Here is a 13,400-nt window from a genome sequence, read left to right as displayed (position 1 = left end):
GTAAGTTGTCCTGGTCATTGCCCTCTGCCCATTTAAATACCCCTTGATCCATCTCTATGTGCAATATTGAGTCTGACAAGTTGAGTATATGCCTACTATTCCTGAGGTTTCTAATGAGTGTCAACTTATTGCGAGGCTGTGATCTCAATCTGACATTTTACATGCCACACTTGCTACACTTACTCAGACCTGTTAGGAGGTGTCCCCACGGGTAAGTGAGGACTTAACATTGGCACCTGCGATGTTTCATCAGAATGAACATCCTGTATGTAGTAAACCATGGGCCTATTACTAGACTCCTAGTGCAACCCATATCATTGACTTGAGAGCTTAGATTAATTGTACCGTGTACATGTTCCTTGGGTGGTAAGTGGCTACACAGCAATTTCCTATTCCAATTTGTTTTGGGCATGCTAAATAGGCCACAACATCTTAGTAATAGGTAGAATATACACTGGGTTTTGCCAACATCATGTGTATATTCTTAGGTTATTCCATAAACATTGTGATGCAACTTAAACAAACATAGTTTAGCTGTTGTGGATATGTTTTTTCCGGCTTTTGGTATGGGATGCTATTGTTTGTACAGACCTATTTGTGTTGCAGGTGTGGTAGTTCACCTTCACATATTGTTGGAATGGTATGTGTAGTCAGTCATTTGACTTGCCTCAAGGTGTATGTCTCTGTCATGTTAAGCTCAGAAGTGTGTAGTGGCATTGTGATGTTCAGATGCAGATTTAAGATTGCCCATGTCTGAAGTGTGGATGGTGGCGTTGCACTTTTATGATGGGCAATTGTTGTTGCCACTCATCATGATTAGTTACACTGTAAGTAACATGACAGGCACATGACAGGTGTCTATTGTATTTAAGGTGTTGCTATGATACCTGGGTAAATCCTGTGGGCTAAGTAGGCCCCTATAAGTGCAACTGACTTAGTTTAAAGAGGAGAATAACTGAGATGAGTAGCTCCACCTTTTATGTCTCATCCTCTCCTACTTGACAATTGGGACATATGTTGGTGGCATGTGTTTCTACTCTATCATACTCCAAATTGTGGAAAGGCAAATATATTTGTTGCATGTTTGCAAATGTCAATTGTGAAGGTTGTGTCATGAAATGTTTTTTACCTGTATGCAACATGCTGTCTTGTGTTTAGCATATGATGATGTTCCTTTCCTGGTACAGTGCATCAGCCAAAAATGTAGGTATGTGTGGATTTTGTGCATGTGATATGTTGAAGTGAATGTTACCACTATTTCTCATTGCTTGGTTGTTGGTTGACGATTTTGCTGTGCATAGGGACTCAGGTTTATGTTGGAAAGTGAGGTTGTCATGGAATGGTTGATGTTAGTGTTTGAAAAGATTTTGATGACCTTACCTCTCTTTCTGTTTTCCAGCATCAGCAGGCAAAGGAGACGGGGCATGGCCGAGTGGGGCAGCTACTGGCCACGGGACCCCAAGTCATGATTCCACCTACACCGAGGGACCCAGTGGCCCAGGGGGGTAACGAGAGTGCCACAGGGAAGAAAGGATCCAGGTCTTCATCTTTGGACTACGATGGACACTCCCTGGCCGACCCATCTGGGACCACCCCAGCACCATCTCTGTCCGTCACCCCCCTTTCTACCACTACCCTCCCTGTTAGCTCTGCTGCCCTCAGTGAGGAGGCGAGTGACCTCTTGAGGTCAATCTCTGTGGGTCAGTCGACTATCGTGAATGCCATCCAGGGACTGGCAACTCAGTTACAACTGAGTAATGCATTCCTGGAGGACATTCAAGGTACACTGGCTGGCCTCCAGAGATCCTTTCAGGCTCTCACCTCCACACTAATGGCAGCCAGTCACCCTTTGTCTACCGTCTACCCTTCGCATTCCTCTTCCCAATCCCAAACCCCTCTTCCCAGACCCAGCCAAAGCACACAGACAGACAGGCATGGATCAACCTCAACATCCAAGGGTAGCTCAGACAGACATAAGCACCACAAGGCACACCATCGGCATGCACACAAGCAACATTCAGATGCACACACCAAAACAGTCACAACCTGCCCTGACACTCCCACCACCCCCAGCATCGCAGACAGCACACCTGACACACCTGTAGAGACCACACCAACATTCACAGTTCCAGTCACCACACCCATCCTACCCACAGACATCACAAGCACTGACACTCCTACATGTAGCACATCCACCATACCTGCAGTCACCACCCCAACAGACAGCTACGCACCCACCGTGACATCCACTAGCACCTCCACCTCCCCTCATCTCAGGACACATAAATGCCCGCACTCACCCACCGAACAGACACCCAGCACCCCCAATCATACCTCCCACAAACATGCACCCAAGACATTCAAACACTTCAGACAATCAGTCACTCTCCCTCCACACCCAAACCCTTTTGCTCTGACCATCCCTGTGTGTGCAAAAAAGCTTTCCTCTCTGTGTTTGCCCATTTACCTACTTCTCTCCCCATGAGACTCCTAAATGTTCTGTTTCCCTCCCCAAGCCCGTCCCTTCCACATCCAAGGCCTCCCCTACCCCCTTCAAGTAACCATGTCCCTCCCTTTGCCAAGAAGTCTACCCCTCCCAAAAAAAGCCAACCCTCCCCCTCTCAAGCCACATCCCCAAGGCCACCCTCCCAAACAAAAGCCCAAACTTCGCCAGCCACCCACTCACCAGATCACCCCTGAGGTGCCTGCCTGCCCTCTTGATGCTCCTACCTGTGGAGGTTACATGGCAGTCAGGAGTCAAGTTCGGGGAACACATATGTGCACTGTGTGCATTCAAGACTGCTTTCTGAGCACTGGCCTATTGCCTTTGTTTTTCAATTGTTTGAAAATTAATAATAATTTTAACTAACCGTGGTTGGTTTAGTGGTTACATCTTTGTCATGCGTCTCTTTTCCTAGAATGGAGTTGGTACTGGCTAACATTGGTTGTGTGTCAGTATTTGTGTGAGTATGGTGCTTGGGCTACCTGTAATGTTTCGGCAGTATGTGAGGTTGTGTGCTGCACTTTTGTCCCACAGTGATAGTGTGTGTATTGTGTGATGGGCATGTGTCTGTTCGAAACATTTTGTTGCGTGGTATTTGTGTTGACATGTGTCTGTTGGTGTGTTGTGTGGCTTTGTGTGTTTTGACAGTGTGCATGTGCATGTTTAGTGCATGGTATGATAGATACAATGAGCTGTGTGTGGTGTGTTTGTCGATTGGTAAGTTGTATGGGTGTGTGTGTGTGTTGCCTGTTGGTTGTAGGTTGTATTGTATGTGTGATGTGCTCCTGGATAGTGTCTATTGTGAGTGATTGCCAACGTATTGACGATGGTGTGTTTGTGGTGTTGTTTGTGACGTGTTGTTGTGTGTTGTTATGTGTGACCGGGCTTGTGCTGTGTTTCTGTGCGTAAGTGTGTGTTTTTGACGTGTGTGTGTGTTGGCCGTAGTGTGTGTACTCTGTATGTGCGTGTGTGGCTGTATGTGAGTGTGCGTGTCAGTGTGTAGTAACATGTGATTGTCACCCTCTCACCCCCTTCCCAAATGTATATTGTATGTGTGTACATACAATTGACAATATACAACAGTAACAGTTAAGTATGTGGTTGCTGTCGTCGCTGGTGAAGATTCCAAAGTCTTTGTGTTAGCAGGAGCAGTGGAATGACTTATTGTTCTGGTTCCAGGGTGGCTCCGGAGGAGTATGGCTTCCTGAAGGTGAGTGTCTCCTTTTATGCAGTTAGTTTCCGTCTGAGTTCCTGTGGTGGTGCGACCGTGGCAGAAACCTTGGCGGTGTGCTGCCTCGTAATCGGTCCGGCAGAAGCATGGTCTCCGCCAGTGCCTTCAGTCATCCGTTGCAGTCTGACCACAGTTGCGGTGCCTGCGGTGCTTTGGCTGTATTCTGTTGGGAATACCGCCATGGTCATAATTTGGTGGTCTTCTCTGCCAGACTGTTAGCGGTATGACTTCCACCACCACCGCCAACTTGGCAGTCATGAGACCACCAAACTCGTCATAAGGCCCATAGTCTCTAAGCAGCTGCTTAGCAACAGTGGCGGCATCTGCACAAGCACAGGGGCACTCCTCTACCCACCCATCATTACGTGCTATATTTTAGCGTGAATTTAACCCAGATTTGTGACTGGGAGTGAGTGTTTGAAAAGTTTCAGCATTCCACCCATCATCTTTTTTGTGTTGCCTTAGTGCCTCAGACTTACCTATACTGGAGAGGGCCCCCTCAGCACCTACTGATGTGCGTGTGGGGGGCCCCTCCAGCATATCTTGCAGGGGGACCCCTTCAAGTTTTGTTACACCACTGACTAGCTCTTGGGGGGCTATGAGCTCTGCAATCTGGGTGGATTTAACCAAGAGATAGTTACAACTCTCTACCACAGTCCATACAGTGAACCTAAGTCAATTCACAGTGGTTAAAATACAACATGTGGTTACCCCTCCTCACCAGTAGACATCAGAGAAGCAGGTTCAGTGTAAGACAATGAATCAAAGTAATATGAGAAGCAGATAACAAAACATAATTGATCACATGTCAATCGGGCAATGGAGAAATGTTGAATTTTTATGGTGAGGACAAGCACAACTACAGCATGGTATCCAGCCGTCATTATGGAAGAAATTAACAGAATATTTTTGGAAGCTTCAAGAAGGCTGGTGACTGCTGCCAAAGAATCGCAAACTAGGTGGAAATCTAGATGCTCCTAGATCCATTTCAAAAGAGTAGTGTTCTATGGGTCATTTCTGATCACCATGGGTTTGTACCAATACACTAAGGGGGTCATTACATCCCTGGCGGACGGTGTTAAAGCTGCGGTAATACCGCAAACAGGCCGGCGAAAAAAAAAGGGAATTATGACCGTGGCGGAAACCACCAACATAGACAGCCACTTTAACACTCCGACCGCCACAGCGGTACAGACAAGCAGCGCGGTGGTCACCGCCAACAGACAGGCGGAAGACAAAGTACCGCCCACAGTATTACAACACACCAATTCGCCACCTTTTCCGGGGTGGATTCACCGTGGATAAAAACATGGCAGAAACAGCTTTTGCAATGGGAAAACGCTCACCTGAACACACTCCACGAGGAAGGAGGCCACCATGGAGCCCGAACTCCAAATACTCCCTGCGCTTGTCTTCCTGCTCCTCTACGAACACCAGCAACGGCGGCGCCGAAGACAACGGTGAGTACTGCACCTACGACATAGGGGAGGGGGAGGCAAAAGTCAGGGACACACACATGCAACACCCCCACCCTCAACCCGACCCTCGCACACTACAACACACACACCAATGCATTTCCAAACATCACAGGAACAACCCACAACCCCCCCGGAAGAATGCAAAGACAAAACCAAATTACTTGAACCATTGTAATGTATCCAAATACAGTAAGCTCATATATACAGAAATATATACACATTCAAAATACATACATCATGATTAGTAGTGTAGGTATGCACATTTCAATGTCCGTGGACCACTGGGCCCACAATGCATGGGCGAGGCCCACGCTAGATACCTGTCCACAAACGGAGAGAACACTGCAGGGGCATCAGATAGAAATACAACAGGCACCTCAGGGGGAAGGGAAGGGGGGCACCTCAGCCGGATGAGTGCACCACACCAGATCCACGACGGGGCCCCATGCCCATTGATGTATCCTGGGGAGTGCAAAGCCACAGTCTCTCAAGTCTCTACAGTGGGTGGTTTGCCAACTGTACCATCCTGCGGAGTGCAAAGCCACAGTCTCTCAAGTCTCTACAGTGGGTGGTTTGCCCACTGTACCATCCTGGGGAGTGCAAAGCCACAGTCTCTCAAGTCTAACAAGTGGTTGGTTTGCCCACTGTACCATCCTGGGGAGTGCAAAGCCACAGTCTCTCAAGTCTCTACAGTGGTTGGTTTGCCCACTGTACATATGGGGAGTGCAAAGCCACTGTCTCTCAAGTTGATGCATGTCTCCACAGGTTCTGGAGGGGGACTGGTGCCCAGAGTGCTTCATCCTGTGAAGGATTCAGGTAGTGGATTCAGTTCTCCACTGGTTCTGGAGGGGGACTGGTGCCCAGAGTGCTTCATCCTGTGAAGCACTCAGGTACTGGATGCAGTTCTCCACTGGTTCTGGAGGGGGACTGGTGCCCAGAGTACATCACGCTCCCCGTGACGGTCCCAGTTCCGTCACTGTCCCATCTGCACATGGGCTAACGATGCTTGAATTGGTGGTCTTTGCCCTGTTCAGCGGTGCTTGCCATGGCGGTCCGTGCCCTGTTCAGCGGTGCTTGACTTTGCAGTTTCCGACCTGTTCAGCGGTGCTTGCCATGGCGGTCTTTGCCCTGTTCAGCAGTGCTTTGCCATGGTGGTCTTTGCCCTGTTCAGCGGTGCTTGACTTTGCTGTCTCTGACCTGTGCAGCGGTGTGTGGCATGACGATCCCTCAGTGCCCAGCGGGGCTGTGGCTGCCGGGGCCCTCCAGGGCACTGACGCTGGCGGTGGTCTCCTGACCAGTGACGATTGTGTTGCCCTCCTGGGCACTGACTCTGGCGGTGGTCTCCGGACCAGTGACGATTGTGCTGCCCTCCTGGGCACTGACTCTGGCGGTGGTCTCCGGACTGACTCTGGCGGTGGTCTCCTGACCAGTGACGATTGTGCTGCCCTCCTGGGCACTGACTCTGGCGGTGGTCTCCGGACCAGTGACGATTGTGCTGCCCTCCTGGGCACTGACTCTGGCGGTGGTCTCCTGACCAGTGACGATTGTGCTGCCCTCCTGGGCACTGACTCTGGCGGTGGTCTCCGGACCAGTGACGATTGTGCTGCCTTCCTGGGCACTGACTCTGGCGGTGGTCTCTGGACCAGTGGCGATTGTGCCGCCCTCCTGGGCACTGACTCTGGCAGTGGTCTTCTGACCAGTGACGATTGTGCCGCCCTCCTGGGCACTGACTCTGGCGGTGGTCTCCTGACCAGTGACGATTGTGCCACCCTCCTGGGCACTCACTCTGGCGGTGGTCTCCGGACCAGTGACGATAGTGCTGGCGCTGGCGTCCTGGCCAGCGGGGAGGATGGCGGCCTTCTCCGCTGTGCTGCTCTTCCCAGACTTTGGAGACTTCTTCTGCCCCTTCACCACCTTGTGAGGAGTCACAGCTGACTCAGCACTCCCCCCGGGACCCTTGTGAGCGGCTTTGCCGGCAGGAGTCTTCACCCTCTCCCGTCGGGCACTGTCCAACTTCTGGTGCTTTACAGGGGGTGGACTGGCAGTGCTTTGGCTCCGTGTCACACTGGCTGCCCTGGTGCCCGGTGCACTCCATATACCTCTAACTCGCACCACTGGAACCGGACTTTTTTTGGCTGAGGTGCTAGTACGGGAACTTTGAATTGGAGGGGTGGTGGTGGTGGGAAAGAGGTCAACGTTGCTCAGGAAAAGTTTCTGACGAACACTGGGATGAGTAGCTGGAGGGGGTCTGGGAGTGGAGGAAGAGGAGGTGGTTGTAGGAGGTGTAACTTTAGATGATTTGGGTGCAGGTGCATGTTCTGGAGGCTGTCGTGAGGTGGATGGATGTTGGGTGTGTGGGTGCCCGTGCTTGTGTACTTTGGGAGGGGGCGTCACAGACACACTGGGAGAGGACTCAGGGGACGTGTAAATGGTAGTGGGGGTGGTGAGTGCAGGTGAGCAGGGTGTGGTGCTGGGTGTTCTGGTGCGAGTCCTAGTGGCAGTAGATGTAGTGCATGCAGGTGAGAGTGTAGACGACACTGGGAGGGAGGAGGGAGACGACGAGGGGGGGGACACAGTGGAGGCAGTGGATGTTGCTGTGTCTGTATGTGGGTGATGCTTGTGTGAGTGCCTGTGGGATGTGTGGTGCCTATGTTTGCCAGAGCCACTTTTGTGTGTTGATGTGTGTGCATGCTGGTCTGATGGCGTGCTTTGGATAGGCTGGGGTACAGGGGATTGGGTCTGGGTGGAGGAAGTTGGAGGGGGGAGGCTAGAGACAAGGACAATGGCTGCCAACAGTGCTGAGGCCAGAGATTGCAGGGTTCGATGAAGGGCAGCCTGACCAGAATGAATGCCCTCCAGGAATGCATTACTGTGTTGCAACTCCCTTTCTACACCCTGGATGGCATTCACAATGGTAGACTGCCCAACAGTGAGTGACCTGAGGAGGTCAATGACCTCCTTACTGAGGGCAGCAGGGGTGACAGGGGCAGGGGCTGAGGTGCCTGGGGCGAAGGTGATGCCCACCCTCCTGGGTGAGCGGGTACGGAGCGAAAATGAGGGGCTGCTGGGAGGGCGGTGCTAGTAGGGGGGGTGGTGGCTGTACCTGTAGAAGTGGGGGGCGCAGATGGTGCCGCCACCACAAGGGAGCTCCCATCGGAGGACGAGTCCGTGTCGCTGTCTGCTGATCCGGTGACCGACGTGAAGCTCCCCTTGCCCTCCGTCCCACTGGTGTATTCGGAGTCTGTGGTGTGGCCCTCCATGGCCATGTGGGATGCAACTCCCTCGTGCTCCGGTGCCACTGTACATCCGCCTGATGATGCTGATGCACAAAAGAACAGGGAGAGCACAAAAAGGGAGGGGGGGAAACAGAAGAAAGACAGGTTGAGTGCATGGCTTACCGCTACCGTTGGCGGACAATACAGACACAGCAGCCCCCTGCACTATGCCGTGCTCTTGGCCTCTACAGATGAAGTTCCTGGGATATGGCCTACATGGCTATGAGTGTCATCTGTCCACATAGATGACACAGGGGCATGTATACCTGTACTTGGCATTCTACAGAGGTGGGGTGGAGTGGCACATGGCCTGCATTACGGAGGGGCCTAGCCTACGGAACTCGCCCTGGCCTAGGGAAAGCCACAGCCCTCCTCCCCCACCCAGACCCCTCCACTGCGTGCAAAGTCATCAGAATGTGAGTGTACTCACCCCCTTGTGTCTGCTGTGATGCCCTCAAGCGCCCATCCAACTCAGGCTAGGCCACCGCCAGGATCCGAAACATCAGGGGGGTCATGGTGCAACGGGCACCCCTCCCACGTTGGGAGGCCATCCCCAGCTGACCTTCCACCGTCTTCTTGCTCCAGCGGCGAATGTCCTCCCATCTTTTACGGCAGTGGGTGCTCCGTCTCTGGTGGACCCCCAGGGTCCGGACTTCCTTGGCGATGGCACGCAAAATATCCTTCTTCTGGTGGGCGCTGACCTACATGACATGTACAGGGGAAGAAGAGAAGTCATTAGCAACAGCACCGTTGAAGTGAGTGGCCCACATCCCTGCCCTTGCCATGTGGTGCATGCATTCACACTCCTTCATGCTCGCATAACTCTGCCCCCTTCCTACTTACATCCAGCCCTCTCCACCCAGGCATAGCCCATACAACTTGCACCCTATGTACTCACCTGTTGGTCTGGAGGACCATAGAGTAGCGTGTACTGGGGGAGGACCCCGCCCACAAGCTTCTCCAACTCCTGTGCAGTGAAGGCAGGGGCCCTTTCCCCAGACGCACGTGCCATTGTCTCTTCCAGACCGAGGTCACAGCAGCACTTGCAGTGTAGGTCCTCTCCTGTCGAAGATCAGGTATCGAGTGAGTGAACAGATAGAAAATGGTGGTCACGTCCGCGGCGGTGACGTCCGCGGCGGTGCGTATCATCACCGCCGGCGCACTTCGTCATTGGCTCCTGGGACCCATAGGGTCAAATGTTAACCAATGCAGCACTGCTCCGCGGTCTTCGACCGCCTACTGCGACGGTGTACAACGCCAGCGCAGTTACCTCACATCCAATTGTCCCAGTTTAAAGGTCAGGCAGCCACCATTTCAGGGGCCCACATGGCTTCATTTACAACTGCATCACACATACCTAGGCCTGTACTCAACACACTTACAGACAACTTTTTGGATTATGTTTCGTGTACTGTGTAGCTGTGGGTACATACCTCTGAGTTGCTTGACTCTGTGGTCGCTGTTGTCCTTCCTAGTCACCGTCAGCTGGGACATGTGAGGAGATGGTGGAATGCTCCGGTGTATCGACCGCTGGTGGACCTGTTGACAATGGAGGAGCGACATTTAATCATCACCTACAGGTTTGACCGTACCACAATCCAGGAACTGTGTACCCAGTTGGAGCCAGATCTGATATCACCAATCCGCCATCCCACAGGAATCCCCCTCAAGTGCAGGTGCTGTCAGTACTCCATTTCCTTGCAAGTGGGTCATTTCAAACAACAGTGGCCATGGCATCAGGGATGTCCCAGCCTATGTTTTCCAACGTGTTGTCCAGAGTGTTGTCTGCCCTGCTGAAACACGTGAGGAGCTACATCGTTTTCCCTCAGGTGGAGGATTTGGCTACAGTTAAAGGTGACTTCTATGCCCTGGGACATATCCCTAACATCATAGGTGCCATTGATGGGACCCATGTGGCTTTGGTCCCCCACCACAGGAGTGAACAGGTGTACAGGAACCGGAAGAGTTAAAATTCGATGAATGTACAGATGGTATGTTTGACAGGTAAATGCTATATTCCCTGGATCAGTGCATGACGCCTACATCCTGCGGAATAGCAGCATCCCGTATGTGATGGGTCAACTCCAGAGGCACCGTGTGTGGCTATTAGGGGACTCTGGTTACCCCAACCTGTCATGGCTATTGACCCCAGTGAGGAATCCCAGGACCAGGGCAGAGGAACGGTACAATGCGGCCCATGGGCGGACTAGGAGGGTGATCGAACGCACCTTCGGCCTCCTGAAGGCCAGGTTCAGGTGCCTCCATATGACAGGTGGTTCCCTATTCTACTCACCAAGGAAGGTGTGCCAGATCATCATCGCCTGCTCTATGCTTCACAATCTTGCTTTGCGACGCCAGGTGCCTTTTCTGCAGGAGGATGGTCCAGATGACGGTGTTGTGGCAGCTGTGGAGCCTGTGGACAGTGATGAGGAGGAAGCAGAGGAAGAAGACATTAATAACAGGGACTCTGTCATACAGCAATATTTCAAGTGACACACAGGTGAGAACACATATTTTTACTATTACATTTACTTTCACACTTCTACCTCTATCCTGTCTGTCAATTTGAAGCAGTATATGCTAACTGAGTGGTACATTTCCATTACGGTTTCACAGGTGTGGTTACCAATGTGTGTCATCTGCTTGCATCCTTCATGGGCTTGTGATGTGTGACATAGGTATGTTGACATTACATTTTCGAACGGATTTTGTCATTGTCATCGCTAATACACATTTTCTAAATCACAGACTGACTCCAGATTGTTTTGTGGTTCAAGGGTGTTTATTGAAGTGCTAATTATCGGAGGGGGTGGCAAAATGGAGATGGGTGATGGTGGAGGAATGTCCATGGCAGAGTCCAGTCCATTAGTCTCACAGGTGCATTGCCCATATGGGCATAGGAAGTGGAGCTGGGGCAGTTCCAATCTGGACAGGGTCACAAAGTGGGACAGTGGGATGACAATCAGGGTGGTCTCATTTCCTGGCGGGGGTCTTGCCATCTTGCTCTGTCCTGTTCCTGGATCTCAGGGACCGCTTGCGGGGTGGTTCTCCGTCTGCAGGGGGTGGGGTGCTGGTGTGGTGGTCCTGTGGCGGGGCGTCCTGTCTACTAGCGCCGGCGGAGGTGGTGGGCAGTTCATCGTCCAGGCTATTGTCATGGGCCCCTTGGATTGCCACAGTGTCCCTCATGGTCTTCTGTATATCCTTCAGCACCCCTACTATGGTGCCCAGGGCGGAGCTGATGGTTCTGAGCTCCTCCCTGAACCCCAAATACAGTTCATCCTGCATGTGCTGGGTCTCCTGAAACTTTGCCAGGACCGTCGCCATCGTCTCCTGGGAGTGGTGGTATGCTCCCATGATGGAGGAGAGGGCCTCGTGGAGAGTGGGTTCCTTTGGCCTGTCCGCCCCCTGTCGCACAGCAGCCCTCCCAGTTCCCCTGTGTTCCTGTGCCTCCGTCCCCTGGACCGTGTGCCCACTCCCACTGCCCCCAGGTCCCTGTTGTTGTTGGGGTGGTGGGTTATCCTGGGTTCCCTGTAGTGGTGGACACACAGCTGATTGACGTGTCCTGGGAACGGAGGTATGGGCCCGCTGGGTGGGTGCTGTGCTGGTGTTACCAGAGGGTGGAAGGTCAGTGTTGGGCTGTGCCTGTGCGAGGGGAACTGACTGTCCCGAGGCCCACGATGGTCCGGGCTGGTCATCTTGATCCAGTTGGCCAGGGCTGCTGTCATCACTGTGGGCCTCTTCTGGGGGTGGGGTAGAGATATCTGGACCCTCCTGTCTGGTGACGTTAGGTAGTGGTCCTGTAGGGGTATAAAAGCATGATTATTACATCTGTGTGTGTCATGATGTGCAATGGGTGGGTGAGCGTGTACCCCAGTGCTAGCTTTCCTGTGTGGGGGCTTGTGTGATGATGGTTAGGGGTTGTTATGGGTATGTGCAGTGGGCATGCTTTAGTGAGGGGTGTCCATGCTTAGTTGTGTCATGCAGGGCTTGGTGTTGGGATGTGTGGTTTGAGTTATTAGTACATTAGTGAGGAGTTGGAGTGATAGGGGAGGGGGTGAGGGTGGGGGTTGTGTGATAGCATGCAGGTAGGGTGGGGGATATGATAGTTAAGATTTGCCTTACCAGTGTCCATTCCTCCACCGACTCCTCCGAGGCCCTCTGGATGCATAATGGTCAAGACCTGCTCCTCCCATGTTGTTAGTTGTGGGGGAGGAGGTGGGGGTCCGCCGCCAGTCCGCTGTATCGCGATGTTGTGCCTGGAGACCACGGAACGCACCTTCCCCCGTAGGTCGTTCCACCTCTTCCTGATGTCCTCCCGATTTCTTGGGTGCTGTCCCACTGCGTTGACCCTGTCGACGATTCTTCACCATAGCTCCATCTTCCTAGCTATAGAGGTGTGCTGCACCTGTGATCCAAATAGCTGTGGCTCTACCCGTACGATTTCCTCCACCATAACCCTGAGCTCCTCCTCTGAAAACCTGGGGTGTCTTTGGCGTGCCATGGGGTGGTGTAGGTGATGTGTGGGGTGGTGTATGTGGTGATGAGTGTGGTGATGTGTAGTGGTGTGTGGTGTTTTGTGCGTGGATGTTGTGTGGGTGATGGTGTTGTGTGCCTCTGTGTGGTGGGGTTGTCTATTGCTGTGCTCTCTCTCTGTCGCCTTCATCTCTATTTTTTGGTCGTAGGGGTTTGTGGGTGATGTGGGTGTGTGTTTTATATTGTAATGGGTGTGTGGGAGTGGTGTTTGTATGTGTATCAGGTGTGTGTATTTGGAATTGTCCAATGTGGTGGTGTTTTGGAGATGTGTGTGTATTTTGAGCGCAGCGGTGTGTACCGCCAATGGAATTCCGCGGTTGAAAGACCGCCGCGTGGATTCGTGTGTCGTAATAGCATGGGCGTGTTTCTGTTGGCGTGAC

Source organism: Pleurodeles waltl, chromosome 1_1, assembly GCF_031143425.1.
Source record: "Pleurodeles waltl isolate 20211129_DDA chromosome 1_1, aPleWal1.hap1.20221129, whole genome shotgun sequence".
Lineage (NCBI taxonomy): Eukaryota > Metazoa > Chordata > Amphibia > Caudata > Salamandridae > Pleurodeles > Pleurodeles waltl.
Note: the sequence above shows the minus strand (reverse complement) of the source record.